The 16,031-nt window shown below is 34.4% G+C and overlaps 1 protein-coding gene across 9 annotated transcripts in view; it reads right to left on the reverse strand.

Moving 5' to 3' along the window:
- Nucleotides 1-16,031, reverse strand: part of PCDH9 (protocadherin 9) — a 941,384-nt gene that overhangs the window by 656,542 nt on the left and 268,811 nt on the right. The window lies entirely within an intron of this gene.

The following is a 16,031-nucleotide window of genomic DNA, read 5'->3' on the forward strand; positions in this document are numbered from 1 at the left end:
TTTAGTAAATTTTGAAATTAAACTGATAAAATTTAAATATTTATCCAGAGTACAGTGTCACATCCTAAAATATCAAGGGTTTGTGTTTGTATATAATTAAATCAATTGAGAAAAGTAACATTTGATTTTTTATGTTGATCAAAAACTTTGATTATAAATTATAGATATATTTGCTTAATAAATATTGTTAGGTAAATAATTACTTAAAGATGTATTGGATAAAATTAATTCCATTGGAGAAAGGGATAATGAAAAGGATCTTTGATGAATAAAATTTAGTGATGAGCTCATTTAGAGTTCTAATTTTCTAAATGAAGACATGTACCACTCTCTTAGATTCCCACTACAGTAGGCAGACGACATAAGTAGTTGTCTTTAAGTATTTGAGAAAACTTGCAAAATTGGATGTGAGTCAGAACAGTTTCTCAAGTATTACAAATACCATCGAAGAAAAATCTCATCAATTATAAGCAGATCTCTTCTTTTATATAAGTCACTAAATCTTATAGCAAAAATCAAACATTGGATTATTCTGCTAAGAGGAGATTCAATTTTCAGAAGAGTAAAATGCCATATGAATTCCCACATTGCACATTGCCTAAGTACATTTCTTAACTCCAGCATAGTATATTTGCTACTAGTTTTAGTGTCTTTTCATAATTGAATATTCAGTAGATGGGTTTAAGTCCAGTGAGAATTGTAAAGTTAAAAAATTCACTACCTAGATACTCTTAGTGATCCCCATATCAAGTAAATTAAATTGATAAAACTGCTTTTATTACTGGTGTCAGCATTTTTTAAAATGGTTTCTTTTTTCTAATAATGCAGACCTGATGTGATGAAAATATTCAAATAATCTAATAAACACATTAGTTGGTTAAAGATAAAAAAGACGGGGGAGTATCTTCAGGTGAAATCTCTCAAATGTTCATTTTCCTTCTTTGAGGGAGTCAATAAAAAACACAATTTAATGAGTCAATATACAGTGGACATAAGGATTCATTTGATCAATCTAAAAGCAGAGGGTTTTATATGTTCCTGATCTTGTGAAGGGTAATAATTTTGAGTAAGGTAACATTTTTTAGAAACAGGTATAACACCTGAAACACTTTTTTAGAGAAATTTTGTGCCCATGCTGTATATTAACTAACACATTAAAATTGTAGTGCTATAAATATTAAAACTACTAGTAATACTATGTATAGTTTTCAGATTTAATAATGAGAATGATAATAAATTATCTCGGGTTGAAAATGTGTGACTTTTGTAATTGCATACAGTGAATAAATGGTGCAAAATCAGTTGCTGCTTATATTCAGAAAATCAATGGTAACATGGATATCTTTACTGGCAATAGGATAAGCATTATACAGACATGAAGTAAAATCTTAGTCTCTATCACTTTCTGGGGAACACAGTGCTGTCTGGTGCATTTAAAGATTAGGCTTAAATGGAATACTTCTTACTGTGGTTATATATGTTGTTTCCTCTGAGACAAGACTAGGCATACCAGATAAAGACAGACAAAAATAATCTACTGATATTAGTAAACACCCTCTATGAAAAGAAAACAGATTGTGGTGACTGCATACTTTAGCAATGACTTTGTAAGTTTTCTATTTCAATTCTTTGACTTACATGATTCCTCTAAGACAATGTAGAGCTACTGTGTGCTCAGTCTATTGCAATGGGATACTTTCTTGGGACAAACATGAAAATGAAAGTTCTTCAGGATTCTAACAAACCTTAAATTAAGGAATTTTTCCTTTTAATCTCTTGAGTCCTTTCCTGGTAAAATTTCTATCCAGTTTCGGAGGAATAGACAAGATGTCATTCCCAAACTATTCCTTCGATTATTTGGAACAAGCATCTGTATATAAACATTCTTTTGAAGTGAAAGTGGATGCTCAAGATTAACTAACATAATTTTTTTTGAGTGAAATATCTGGGGCACATGAAATGTCAAGGGCATCACAAAATGATAGTTTTTGTATCTGCGTAATGATCACCAACCGAAAATCTAAAACTATTAATAAAGAAGTTTTCCTTCACTTAATAGCAATGATGCATCAAACAATTAAAAGAAACATGGGGAGTTCCATTGTGGCTCAGTGGGTAAAAAAACTCGATGTTGACTCTGAGGATGCAGGTTCGATCCTTGGCCTCACTCAATGGGTTAATGATCCAGTGATGCCCTGACTGTGGTGTAGGCTGCAGCTACAGCTCCCATTCAACCCCTGGCCCAGGAACTTCCATATGCCACAGATGCAGTCATAAAAAGAAAAAACAAAAAAAAGAAGCAAGTAGATTTCTGCACATTTTAGAAAAAAAATTTAAATTTTTTTTGTAGATAAAATTAAAAAAAACATTTAAAATCTTTCACACATTGTTGATGTCCTTACACGCAGAAGGGGAATAATACACACACACACACACACACACACACACAGTCATTTTGATGCTATGAAAAGCATAAAATTAAAAACTCCATCTTACCCATTACTGGACACTCATAATTCTAAATTCTACTTTAATCAATATGCTGAAACTGGAAACTGCTGTCATGTAAAACCTTCTTTAACCACTCCAGTCAGTTTAGCCTCTTACTGAATTATTTTAGTAGCTTATTCTTTTAAAGAGCATATTCAAAATAATCTCCTGATGTCAAAAAAATACAGTGACCATCTCTACATCTGTTCTCATCCCCTTCACTCAGGCATTTCCCTTCCCCCAGGCTTTTTCCTTGATTTATCCAATTTTCGTCTTTCCTCACTAGCATTTCTGTACCACTTTTTCTCACTACTCCATATGCTTAGGAAGCCTTCCAGATTACACTCATCAAACTAGTGCAGCCTCCTCCATATATACCCAAAAAGCAACCTGTTCAGTCAAACATTCCAATCATGACCTTTTACAAATCTCTATTTCTCCTATTTATATTAAATTGTCTATTTCTTTTTCCCTCTCAGGGTCATTATATCTTGTGTCAGAAATTTATTATTAATCTATTGTGAAAGGTTTCATAATTTATTTGTTATAATGCTTATGAATGAGAAATTATTTTTAATCATGCAACTCATTATGCCCTAATAACATAGTGAAGATGATAAATTATTACCATATTAATAGAATGATTTCTGATTATTTTAATGTCATCTACAGTTGTCACATTAAAGAGAAGATAAAATATGTGAAAACTGACATGTAAATTCTTATATAAAATGTATTATAGATTAAGATATTTCTTCAAAACATACAAATCAATGTCAAATTATAAATAAAGGAGGAAAAGCCAGAAATTCAAGGTCAAAATGTAATTTACACATTTAAGAATTGAATTCAGGTCATCTAAATCCTTTTCAAAATGTTCTTATTGTTAATTTATGCTATGAATTACGTAATAGCTGAATTAGATGCCATATTTTAAAAATATTTATCATACACTTACATGGTATTCTTTATTTCTTCACATGAAGATTTGGGCACTAAGAAAAGGTACAGTTCTTCTCTCATCTCTGTAGTTCAACACAAAAAAAACTCTTGGGCAAGTCCCTTATGCTTCTGAGCTTTGGTTTTTTCATTTAGCAGAAAGGGGTAGTAATGATTGCTCTGCTACCCCAATGTTTTTTAAGATGTTTTAAGTATCAATGAAATAATATAAAAATTTTTACTTTAAAATAATATAATAATAAGAAACTACCACAACATACCTATTGGAATAACCCAAATCTGAACACTCACAATGTTGGATGTTGATGACTATATGGAACAGTAGAAACTCTCATCCATCGCTGTTAGGAATGCAAAATGGTACAGCCACTTTGGAAGATAGTTTGTTTCTTATAAATTATATATATCCTTACCACGTGATATAGTTATATATAGTCATTTATGTTCCTTTGTATTTTCCCAAAGGAGTTGAAAACATATGTCACACAAAACCCTGAACATGGATGTTTATAAAAGATTTACTTATAGTTGCCAAAACTTGGAAGCAACCAAGATGTCCTTCAGTAGGTGAATGAGTAAGTATTGGTATATCCAGACATTGGAATATTATGCAACACTAAAAAGAAGTGAACTATTGCTCCATGAAAAGACATGATGGAAACCTGAAAGCCTATTACCACCTAAAAGAAGCCTATCTGGAAAGCTACCTACTGAATGATTCCAACTATATGAAACTCTGGAAAATGAAAACTACGGAGACAATAAAAAGATAAGTGGTTGCTAGAGGATGGAGTTTGGGACGGATGGATATGCAGGGCACAGGTGATTTTTAGAGCAGAGAAAATATTCTGTATGACACTATAATGGTGGATATATGCTGTTATACATTTGTTTAAACTCGTAGAGTGTATAACACCAAGGGTGAACTGTAATGTAAATTTGGGTGATTATGGTGGATCAAGGTATATTAATCATTTGTAGCAAATGTGCCCTTTGGTGGGGGATGTTGATAATAGGTAAGGCTATGTGTTTGTGGGGACAGAAGTATGTAGCAATCTCTGTATCTTCCCCTCAAGGCGAACCTAAAACTGCTCTAGTTGTTTAACAATAAAAGCATTCACCTGTATAAGGAACAAGTGATACAGCACTGTAAAAATTCCAAACTTTAAAACAGCCAAATGAAATACAAATACAAATTCTTCAGTATGCTTCTCTTTATGGTGGTCACAATGATATACACTCAGCGGGGAATGTTAATGATGATACTTTTCCTTAGGAAAATTGAATAATTTTTCAGGAGATATTAAGATCACTCAGCATAGAAGCTAGAAAAAAAAAGCAGTTTCATCTCAAAGCAGTAGAAAAATTCAAATGTTTCTCAGCTTCAGGTTATCTCCAAATTTCTATGATTCTATGATTTTTAGAAAACAGTATATGCTGCCTTCATAGTGAGGTGAAAACTATTCACAATAATTTTAGTGCCCCATGCCTTTTGCTGAAAGTTCATGAGGACATGGCTCTGTTGGTAGATACAATGACATAGTCACTGGAATGTTCACAAATGAACTCTATGGTGAAGAGGTGAGAGAATGATAAACAGAGTGTGAAAAGGAGAAGAAAACTGGAAACATATTCTCTACAGTGATTAGTAACCTAGAATCAAAAAATGTCAGCAAATATGATGAAAAGGCATGAAGCCAAATGGATAAACTAAAAGTGGCCCAAAGCCTGACCCCCAAATATATGAATAAATAAGCATACCAAATGCAAACTTCAACACCTACCTTACAGACCAACTTGTAAGAAAAAGGAACAAGGCAGGAGGACTATCCTAAGGATGGCTCCTGACTGACATTAGAAAAGTGAGGTTTAAAGCTTCAAGGATACTATAAATCATCAAAGATGAGACAGATTCCAACATACATTATTTGAGTATATGAGTTACACTCAGACAGTAATATGAATTTAAGTCCTTATAATGTTGAAGAAAATAAAGAAAATTTTGTCCTAGTCCTATATATGTATGCTTATTAATTGATGAAAACTACTGTTTTCAGTGATATCAAGTTAATACAATTGTTTAAATCTGCTTTGTCCAATATTGTTGCTGCTAACCACAGGCTCCTATTTAAATTTAAACTAATAACGTTTAAGTGAAATTTTAAAAAATATTTTCTATTAACCCCAAGCTCCCAATCTAGATGCAGACTATTGCCTTTGGAATGGACAAGCAATGAGATCCTGCTGTGTAGCACTGGGAACTATGTCTAGTCACTTATGATGGGCATGATAATGTGAGAAAAAAGAATGTATACATGAATGTGTAACTGGGTAACCATGCTGTACAGTAGAAAATTGACAGAACACTATAAACCAGCTATAATGGAAAAAAAATCGTTATATTAAAATTATTTTCTCAACCACACTGGTCACATTTATGATGCTCAGGAAACATATGTGTTTACTGTATAGGCTGGCATAAATAACCTTTTTTTGTAATATAATGACTTTTATTTTTTTCCATTATTTAGCTGGTTTACGGTGTCCTGTCAATTTTCTACTGTACAGCATGGTGACCTAGTTACAGATACATGTATACATTCTATCATTGCATAAAGTTCTTTTGGACAGCACTGCTCTAATGCAATAAAGTTTTCCCAAATATGGAGGTACAAACACATATTTCACAAGTGATAAGGCCATCTAAAATCATAAATAAGCCCAATATATAACTATCATAATAGTAAGCGCAATATAAAAACAAGGAATACAAACACAGAGGCAAAAATTTCCTTATAATAAATGCTATTGATATGATACTCTGGAAAATGAAAACTATGGAGACAGTAAAAAGATCAGTGGTTGCTAGAGGTTGGGAGTTGGGATGGATGGATATGCAGGGCACAGGTGATTTTTTACAGCAGCATTAAAATCCAACTAAATATTTTGATATCTAGGGTTTAATCCAATCATTTCATTTTTACCTGTTAGACTTTACTATAGACTTACACACTTTCAGGATAGTGGGAAGACTTGGGGTGGGCTGGGTATTCCTTCCTGGGTATTCCCTGGCACATGTTGTTATTTTAAAAATTTGTGCCATTTACTAGTCTTTGTCCATCATCTTTGTAACCCTGGTATCCAGACGTCCTCAGTACATGTTTGTGGAATGAGAGAGACTCTCATCCAGTTCTAACAGGAAATCAGTCAGCATCTGTTTCAGCACTTACCCTGGCAAGAGATTTGCCACCTCATAAGAGAAAACATTCCATTTTTAACAGCTCAGAAAGAAGTGTCTTCATTACAAGAAAACCCAAATGTACCTGCTTATATAACTTCCATTAATCCTACATTTTATCAGATAAAGTTTGAAAGAAGTTGATTTCTTTTTCCGTGTAAAATCCTTTGAAATACTTGCAGGTGATTGTAACACATTACCTAGCAACTCTCCTCAAAAGGCATGGTTTCCAGATCCTTCCTTGTTCTCTTCTAATTTTATCTCTCTCAAAGAGCAATGTCCAGGACATTGCATTATCTGATCAGTTGTTCTGATCACTGCAGAGAACTGTGAGAATTTCCTCCATGGTTCTGTGCAGTGTACTTCTATTCAGGATGCCCAAGATTCCATTAGCTTTTCTTGGCATTCTCATCACAGGATGACTCATAGTCCACTTACAATCAACTAGGATTTCCTAAGTCTTTAAGATGAGATGTTGTCAAATCATGACTCCTTCGTCCTTGGTTCTTCGTCCTTGGTTTCTTATGTTTAAGAGGAGGACCTTATTTCACGATGATGGCTTGAATATATTGTTTCATCCCATCAGTCAAGATTTTCTAAAATTTGTGTCAATAATCTAATTACATTAGCTATAAGTTTGGCTTTGTGTTGAGTGCAAATATAATAAGGATAACCTATGTGTCTACATCAGTCATTGATAAAAATAGTCAAAGGGCAAATGCCCATATCACAACACCAGAAACCTCTTTCTAAGATGACATAGTTACCATTTTTGATCCCTTATGATGTTTTAGGACCACATATTATATGATCTTTAACTCTCATGTGAATGATTTCATCTAGAGCAGATAACTAGACAATATCAGAGCTGGAATTCCAAATAAGACCTTCTCACATTAAAGCCCACATGGCATTCACTCCCTTCAAGTATAGCTCGATCCCCTTAGATCTAACACCTAGAATGCGTTTATCTGTTCTCTTCCCTGAAATATATCTAACAGAGACCCTTGAAAGCCATACTATTATTGCTAGTTGATTTCCATAGCATTCCAGTAACTGCTAACCTACCTTTTCAAATTTAAAATGAACTCTCATTGGCATCTTCGCTTTTCTAAGTATGTCTAAGTGATTGTATTTCTTTTCTCAAATGTTTGCAATGTATCTAATTTTCTATTCCACATTTTTCTATTCTATATATTTCTATTCCATATGTTTCCTAGATAAGTCCATTAACTTTTATTTAAAAAAAAAATCCTTCTTGAATATTAGGCCCTTACCAAAGCAAATATACATGGAGCTACTTAATATTTAAACATTGTATTGCTCACTGTTATATTCAGAAGCTTATAAAGTAATAATTAGTCAAAATCACTAGAGTTTAGTGCCTACAATTATGGTCAAAGCATAATCTTGTCTGGTGAAAGTACAGTTTATTCTTCAATAGTAAGGTTGAGAAACGTAAATTTGACTCTGGCCCAGTGTTTTCTGCTTGAAACAGGATCAGGCACATCAATTAAATACCCCATTTCAAACTATTTTTCACTAACAAGCATTGATTTATTTAGTTTCCTGCAATTTTTACCAAAAATCCCAGAAATATTTGTGCTTTGACCTAAAGCAACTAAAATGATGTTTTTATCAATTCTATTTTCACAGATGTGCACTAAATATATTGTGAATATCAACTAATAGATTTTTCTTCTTATATAATTCTGAAATGGGGCATTTGCATATTTTTTATTCTCTTTTTATTTCCCCAATATATTCTTTTTTTGTTTTACTGTATAGCATGGTGACCCAATTACACATACATGACATTTGCAGCAACATGGATGGAACTAGAGACTCTCATACTGAGTGAAGTAAGTCAGAAAAAGACAAATACCATATTATATCACTTATATCTGGAATCTAATATATGGCACAAATGAAACATTCCACAGAAAAGAAAATCATGGACTTGGAGAAGAGACTTGTGGTTGCCTGGGGGTAGGGGGAGGGATTGGGATGTATTGGGAGCTTGGGATTAATAGATGCAGACTTTTGCCTTTGGAATGGATTAGCAATGGGATCCTGCTGTGTAGCACTGGGAACTATGTCTAGTCACTTATGATGGAGCATTTGCATATTTTTGAGGCATAATAGCTATTTTTTAGAGTAAAAGTTAACTGCAAAAGTCAAAAAAATCTTGTCTTAAAATAACCATACTGATCACAATGATAATTTAATTTCTGGTTATATGTACAAAGTATGTGCATATGTGTACACTATTAAGATATTATTTTAGATCCAATCCTCCCTTTTTCTTTTCTGCAATTATAAACACATACTCTTGCAAAGAAAAGGAAATAGGAAAGCAAACGTGCCTTGGATAGTCTTGCAAAGGAAAACTAGATTATCTCACACCTATAGGAGTTGTTCCAGGTCAATGCTTCATGAAACTCTGATTAGAATTTCAGAAAATCTAGATGCATAACAGCTAGAGATAGTGTGATGATTATTACTCTCACATAATTTTCACAGCAGAAGAACCTAAAAAATAATTTGTTGAAATGTGTAATCTTATGTGAAGTTACATGCATACTGAGCATATCAAGCATATTTCTTTGGCAGACCTGAGGGGAAAGTATGGAGTTAAAAAAGGCTTAGCCCAATTTCTCACACATGTCCTGCTTCTTCCCCTGAGTTCTCACTCTGAGTCCCTTCTGGCTCATGAGACTGATCCTAATATTTCCAGAGGGTAAATAATAGGAATGTCTAAGTGAGGTTTCTGTTATTTCCCACACCTCTTCTCCGTATGGTTACAAGTCTCTGAGTGAATCTCTATATTATAAAAAAAAAAAAAAAAAAAAAAAAAAGGTCAGCCTGTATTGAATTCTTCTGTCTAGCCTATAATGATCTGTGTCAGAATTGCCGCCTCCTCAGTGTAATTGTTTGTCTTATCTATGCAGATCACTGCACAATGGTGTCAGTCTGAGATATTGATCAAAGAGGGGGCCAAGTTGTCCAGATCTTTGGCCATACATGAGATCAGATTTCCAGTCACAGCCCTGAAGATCTGTAGAGCTTTTAGGACGTGTTTTTAGAATCTCCCTCCTTTTAAATGCGGAATTGTCATCTAACACTAGCAGTATTTGCTCCTCTTCAGTGAAGAGAACTGCAAGGATACTTTCATAGATTACAATCATGTATATCACAAAGGATACACGATTGTGTTATTCATATGTGTAATCATCCATAGACTGAGTAGAAATAACAGTGGTCTTATTATGCAAACAGCAGTCCATAATATGCAAATGAATATCAACAAAACCAAACACAAAACTTCAGAATAATGTTTACTGATGTGTCCTTAAAATATTCCTTCCTTAAAACTATATTTTTCCTGTCTTCTCAGAAATATTTAATAATATAAAAAATGAATGCATAGAGAAGTTTATGCTTTGTCACTTGCTTTTTTAAAAAGAGACCACAATATAATCCTATTCAGATTATTTGATTTATATTCTCCCAAGGCCATTACTCCCTCTTGGCATCATTATATGCTTGTGTAAGGTTTATATGGTGTCTCTTTTAATTGCTTAAACTAATCTATTCAATGACTGCAAATCTAATGCACACTGAAAGAGACAGCCCATAAATTCCATCCTTCAGATGTGTCCTTGAACATGTGTTTTCCTGATGAAGAGCAGAAACAAAATAGGAATAAAAAAAAAGTGGGAGAAAGCTCTTTTTAAATCATATATCCAAGAGACATTAGAAGGGCCAAAAGATATTTTAGTTAGAAGGAATAAAAAATAACAGCTCCTTGCTTGTTCACCTTTCATAATCATTCTAATTATATTACAATAGAGACTTCAGGATACTATTAAACAATAGCTTGCTACACCAAAGATGAGGTTAGATTATTAAATCTGATCTTAAAACCATTGATATAATATAAATTTTGTTTTAAGTGTGTAGCCTTAGTTGAGTGCAAACATTCTTAATACCAACGATAAAACTAAGGTTATGATGACTGTTTATTCCCTAATCTTACTTTTGTTGTTCCACACTGATTATGGAGAGGTCTACTGAATATATTGCTGACACACACACACATGCATGCGCGTGCGCACACACACACACGCACACCCTGCAATGCAAGGAATCAAATTACTTACACCAGGTAATAGTTTTAGTTCTTAGAATTGTTAAAATGTATCCAAACCTGGATTATCCTCTATGTTAAACAGACGAGTTATGGTTTCCTACTAAATACCTAAGAATCATCACAGACAAAAATAGTGGTAAAAGGAGAATGAAAGACAATTGTCATAAAACCCAAATAAGAATAATTTGTTTTCCAAAGTATTTTTCCACATATCATGCCTACTTTTTTGTGGGCCTTTGCCTATCTTGTGCTATAACCTACTGTTAAATCCTGAAAGTGAACATCAACATGGCTTAATTCATGCAAATTATATTTTTGCAGACATTCTTCTGCTTAAGAAATGGCTTCTGCTACTCTCCTCACCAAGCATATGTGCAATCCTTAGTTTTTCTCAGTATTCTAGAGCATAGTTTGCAATAAGTCCTGAAATCACTTTGTGGCCTAGTTGTTGAGATCTATGGATGTTTCTAAAAATACCCTTCTGAAATCCTGGTTCATTGTCTCATTCGTTTTTCACAAGAATGATGGGACACAGTTCTAACTTCCATTGATAAAGAAAGTCAAAATCTGGTTTTGGCAAACAAAAAAGCCACAAGATCAACTGATAGTTCTAACGGCAACTTAGGTTTCATGACTCATACATCTCCTCCCATCCTTTCTTTAAAACAGTAAAATTAGACAAGGAAATAAAGCTCAGTTAAGAAGACTGGTCACTACCTTTTCTTTGTCCTCACTTTATATATAAAGTTTCATCAGTATCAGGCAAACAGACAAGTAGCCTCAGGAATTTTGCTGTTGTTTGTTTACTATATCCATCTCCTTTCTAATCAGCACTCTAACTTTACTGGCATAAACATCCCCTAAAACTGTTACTTTACTTCCCTTGGGTTCAGGTCCTAGTTTACCGAATTGTAGTGTCACTGGGAGAATTAACCCTCTGAATAGCTCCGTATTCTGTCTTCCTTGTGTCTTCCCCAGGGTATAATAATCCCTGCATTCAACTCCTCAGCACCTATCTTGGTTCCTAATCACCATCACTCACGTACTAAAAGCTATAGCATATTTTGAAATATGGCTTTAGCCTTTCACAAATCTAAATATTTATCTTTAGGTTTTTTACCACTTCTCATGATGTGTGTTGTTACAAGCAAGAACAAAATCAGGAGTTCCTGTCGTGGTGCAGTGGTTAACGAATCCGACTAGGAACCATGAAGTTGCGGGTTCCATCCCTGCCCTTGCTCAGTGGGTTAAGGATCCGGCGTTGCCGAGAGCTGTGGTGTAGGTTGCAGACGCGGCTCGGATCCCGCGTTGCTGTGGCTCTGGTGTAGGCTGGCGGCTACAGCTCCGATTGGACCCCTAGCCTGGGAACGTCTATATGCCGAGGGAGCGGCCCAAAGAAATAGCAAAAAGACAAAAAAAAAAAAAAAAAAAAAAAAAAAGAACAAAATCAAACTGCCAAAGAGCAAGATACCCCACCATGACTATTTTGTTAGAAAAAATGCTCATGAGATTGACTTGTGTTCCATAGTCGGCTACAAAAGGAGAGAAACTCTACTTATAAGGTAGAACAGAGGAAGAGGAAGAGGACATATTGTAAGTCCTCAAAGGAAAATGAAGAGGTGACAGCCTGGTGATCTAGACCAGTGATTTCAAACTCGTTTGAACATGAACCAGACTTGTAACGATGAGGATGCAGGTATGATCCCTGGCCTTGCTTATTGGTTTAACGATCAGGTGTTGCCATGAGTTGTGGTACAGGTTGCAGACATAGCTCAGATCTTGCGCTGCTGTAGCTGTGTCTATGGGGTAAGCTAGCAGCTGTAACTCCAATTCAAATTCTAGCCAGGGAACTTCCATATGCCACAAGTGCAGCCCTAAAAATACTAAATAAATAAATAAGTATTCATTTAGAATCATAATCATGCATTTACACTGTTGGCTATTTTATCAAAGCACAATAACATAAACAACATGTAACAACAGATTTCAAGTATCTCTTACATGTTTATTTTTTGTATGATACCTTACCAAATCAGATAGATCATTGGTTTTTTTAGAAAATATATTACATCTAAAATATTTGATGTAAAGCATATTCTAAGAGTAGGCATGTCAGTTGCTCCATGTTTCCTGCATCTGCTTGTACCATGTCCAGTTGGCAGGTTTGTGCTCTATTTGAAAATGAACTACGCCCATTTGCTGAGGACTAGATTAGTTGGAATGGAATAGTATAAATATCATTTCATGTAATAGCTATCTGGAAATTGGTACATGGTACATTACAGGGAAACCGATTTGATTAAGGACACCACTGTTCATCTTTCCTTGTTATGGTCCTCCCTCTCTTCTCTTAGGTCACCTCAAATATGTGGATATGAGTACCATGACCTTGGTGATGGGGGAGTCTTCAATCCATATATTAAGCTTGAGAAGGTTAAACTTTATTTTCTTCAAGAAAAAAATAAACTGTGATTCTAATCTTTTCCCATCTTGTAATTCATCATCTCCACTATCTTCTGGAGAATATACTCCCCACTTTGGAAGCTACTAATTAAAGGGTACCTATGAAGGATAATGGGAAAGAAAATCTCATTTCTGGCTTCCCTAAGCCAGCCCCACTCTCTTCTTCCCCCTCACAGTACAGCCCCTTTCTCAGAGCCATTTGTATGCCTACCCTGTTCAACTTCCTGCTCTAAACGGTGGGCTTGAGATGAGGGAGGCTTGACTCGATCTGTACAGAAATCAGATTAGATAAGAAGCAGGGAAATTATAATCCAAAATGGAGGGTAAGAGAGCCTTTTGAACTTCTGAAAGCATTTTTCTGTGTAACAATAATGCATTAGTAACGTTCTAGAGAACTTTTTCGTGAGATAATTCATGGGCAAATTGTTTGTGGACTAGCCTGTTCACTTAACTTCTTAAAATACATTGTTCCTATAGTAAAATGGATTTCTAATTTTAAATAATTGACCTTAACCACACATTTTGGAAACAAAGACCATTCATAAATGACAAATTGCACATGTAGAGATTTTCAGCTCTTATGCCAACTGAGAGTCTAAAGCAGCTCTTAGGTGAAATTTTTACATTGTGAAGCTTAATTATGAGCGACTGAACACACAGTACAGTGTGAACTATTCACCTTATCTGCTACAGTGTTATGACATAACCTGGTTTAAATGAGACAGTTTTAACCACATAGTAGTTAAATGACTTTTGATATGACACTAATAAAAGCCTGTCTGATGTTAGATACGCTTAGGCTTTTACTCCTTTGTTTATTTTGAGAATATTAATCATTGTACTAAACTAATAAAAGAAAATTGTGGGTTTAAAATTTCCATTAAAAAGTCAGTATCTTTGCCATGAACCAGCATGATGAATTTCTGTTGATCCCAATAGAATTTGTAATGAACAAAAGAGACATGGGATAGGCCATGCTACAGAAAGTAGGAATATGAATTACTTCAAATTATTGAATTAGAAAAATCAGCATTACTTCTGATACCATGAAGTGTACTTGGTTGGAGAGATGTAAATAAAATATAAATTTGGGGTGGGGAAAGAGGAGCAGGCAACTCATTCTAATGTCAAATTATCTCAACAGAATTTTTTCAGGGAAAGACTAATTGCTACCACTGACTCAATGCTTACTACGTGTTAGACACTGTCCTAAGTTCTACATATGTTGGAGTTATCAAATTCAAAAGCCACCCCACCCAGTAGGTGGGAACACGAAAGCTTAGACTGGTTAAATATCTTGCCAAGGGGCATACAGCAAGGGTAGTTTTCAACCACTATTCTGATATGGAACAGCAGCTGATATGTTTAGGAAGGTGATATGTTTAGATATTTTTGAAAAGTTCAAAAAAGCGTAGTCAATGCTGAACATTTTACTTAGAGCAGTGATAAAATGGAAGGTAGGTAGGTGAAAAAGAGGGCAAATAAATTTAAGAATCACTAAAAGGCATTTCTATATTTATTAATGTTCTCATTCAGCAAACCTTTATCAAATGCACACTATGTGCCAGGAACTGGATAACTAGGTGCCAAGAATACAAAAGTAATGCACTTGACCTTGTGTTGATCCCAACAGATAATTGAAATAGAAATAATTGCAATAAGCTATGGTAAGGAGAAATGTATTTATATACCAAGTGCTTTGATATCATCCCTCTCCAAAAGCAGTTTTGCAGTAAGAAAAAAGTAATATCATTCTAAGGAAAATTGTGTGAAAGAGCAATTCAGCAATCACTGAGATACAGTTACTCATATGAATTAATCTATAAGAGGTGAGTTTTTGCTACATTTTCTAAAAAAGAATGAGGAAATGATATTGGAAAAGAGGAAGGAAGTATTGAGAAAAGAAATCCTTCTGAAAGATAGGGCATATACAAAGTGAGACAGAAAATTTTCCCTTTGTCCTTTGTGGAAAAATATGCAAAGTGACCATTACCTAACTGTCTACTTCAATCAGTCTCTTGGATGTCCTTCAATCCTAAAATCCACCCACTAGCAAATTTCATTTCAATTACAAGCAATTGTTGTTTTTTTCCTTTTAAAAAGTTTTAAATAGTGGAGGAAAAAATGTTGACTATTCATCTTAAAGCATTAAGAGAAATAATTACATAAAAGGTATGTTGCTCATTTATAGAATAGCCAATCTAAGGAACACCCAAACTCAGTGCTCCACTGGGCAGCCCTTCTACAGATCTAATTTGAGGATGACCATACAGGTCTTTGGGCTAAAGCTCCTTTTCTCTATTAAATCTCTGAGTGCCTGAAATACTTACTACTCATAAAATAATTCCTTGAGTTTCAATGATTTGGGGCTTCATGAATAAAAATGTAGGTTCCCCCTGGGCCAGAATCACATTTTATTCCCATGCATGAAATATTTTATTGAAATTGGTGATTAAGAGAACCCAAGAAATCTCAAGACTAACACAGATAACAAGAGTCAATATTTTGGCAAGAGTAAGGTACAGAGGAAACCCCAACCTTAGGAGATAGCCTACACTGACTATGGACTGTCATCAGTCATTTGTATGACCTACACCCAATCAAGGATATTACATTTTATCTCTAGTCAAATGAAAGAAAAAGATGATTGGGGAGAGATAAGAGATTGTAGTTTACCTTTGTTTTACCTAGAGATCCATCCCACTATCATTTTTTTTTCTTTTCTTA

This window comes from Sus scrofa, chromosome 11 (assembly GCF_054392235.1).
Source record: "Sus scrofa isolate SSC_HxYL_T2T_F1_AM1 chromosome 11, Sscrofa_HxYL_maternal_Yorkshire_Landrace_v2.0, whole genome shotgun sequence".
Lineage (NCBI taxonomy): Eukaryota > Metazoa > Chordata > Mammalia > Artiodactyla > Suidae > Sus > Sus scrofa.